Genomic DNA, 1,862 nt, shown 5'->3' on the forward strand with positions numbered 1-1,862 from the left:
AAGCAGCAGTCAAAAAATCAAATGACATATTACATTAGGCAAATCTGCTGCACAAGACCTTTTTAAAGTGTTGAAGAGCAAAGATGTCAGCTTGAGGACTAAGGTGCACCCGACCCAAGTCATGGTATTTTCAATAACCTCATATGGATGTGCAAGCTGGAAAATGAATAAGGAAGACATTAGAAGAATTGATGCCTTTGAATTATGGTGTTAGAGGAGAATACTAAAAGTGTCATAGACTGCCAAAAGTACAAACAGATGTGTTTTGGAAGAAGTGCAGCCAGAGTGGTCCTTAAAGGCCAAGATGGCCAAACTTTGTCTCTCATACTTTGGGCATATTGTCAGGAGGAAACAATCGCTGGAGAAGGATATCATGTTTGGTAAGATGGAGGATCAGAGAAAAAGAGGAAGACCCCTAACGAGATGGATTGGCCAGGTGGCAGCATCGATGGACTCAAGTGTGGCAACAGTAGTGAGGTTGGCCCAGGATCGGACATTGTTTCATTCTGCTGTACATAAGGTCACTATGAGTCGGTGCTGATTTAATGGCACCTAACAACAACAACAACAACAACAACAACAATCAGCTATAGGCTGAAGACAGACTTGCAAGTTTTCCATGGTGATGTTTCTGGCTATTCCTTTCTCTCCCCAAGTGTCAAGTTTATAATTGTAGGCAAGGGAAACCAAAATTAAAAAGATAACCAAGAATCTTAATATTATTTTGTCTATTTTTACCATTCAAACCATGCCTAAATCCCTGTATCCCAGAGCCCTGTTGTTCCAAGGTTATGCATAAATCATTATTTACCTCTGTCCCACTTAGCCCATGCAAACCTAGCTAACTGTTCTCCCATCCCTCTTGTTCTTCTATTCCCCTCCCCCTTCTCGTATATTGCATTCCCCAGCATCCAAACTATCCTGTGTCTATTCCCTACCCTGTGCTCCACCGTCCCTCCTTCCCCTCACCTAACCCCATACACCCCAGTAAGCAGCAAATAATTTTCCCCCCTTTTAGTGAGGGTGCTTTTTCTTAATGTTTTACAATAATGGTCCTATGCAGTATTTCTCCTTTTGTGACTGACTAATTTCAGACATCATCACTTATCTGTCAGTTTGTCATACTGTGATGGCTTGTGAGTTGCAGTGATTCTGGATGTTATGGCAATGGTATTTTAAAAACCACCAGGGAAAGGTTTCAGATGAGCTTCCAGATGAAGACAGACTAGTAAGAAGGAATGATGAACTACTTCCGAACATTTAGTCACTGAAAACCTTATGAATAGCTCAGAAACACTATTAGATATATTGCCAGAAAATGAGCCCCTAAGTTTGGAAGGCACTCAAAATGTGACTGGGGAAGAGCTGCCTCCTCAAAGTAGATTTGACTGTGAAGACATGAATGGAGGAGAGCCTGTGGAAATAAAGCCCACGGGAACTTCAATTGCTGATGGGGCACAACTCAAAATGAGAAGAAACAGCTGTAAATATTCATTAAAAATCAGACCATGGAATGTACGAAGTATGAATCTAGCAAAATTAGAAATGTCAAAAATGAAATGGTACACATAAACATCAATATCTTAGGCATTAGTGAGCTGAAATGGACTGGTATTGGCCATTTTGAATCTGACAACCACATGATTTACTATGCTGGGAATGACAAATTGAAAAGGAATGGTGTTGCATTCATCGTCAAAAAGAACTTATCAAGATCAGTCATGAGGAACAACACTGTCTGTGATAGGATAATATCCATGTGCCTAAAGGGAAGTGTTTTAAAGTGTTGAAGAGCAAAGATGTCAGCTTGAGGACTAAAGTGCGCCTGACCCAAGCCATGGTATTTTCAATAACCTCATATG

The sequence above is a fragment of the Chrysochloris asiatica genome, unplaced genomic scaffold (genome assembly GCF_000296735.1).
Source record: "Chrysochloris asiatica unplaced genomic scaffold, ChrAsi1.0 scaffold00321, whole genome shotgun sequence".
Classification (NCBI taxonomy): domain Eukaryota; kingdom Metazoa; phylum Chordata; class Mammalia; order Afrosoricida; family Chrysochloridae; genus Chrysochloris; species Chrysochloris asiatica.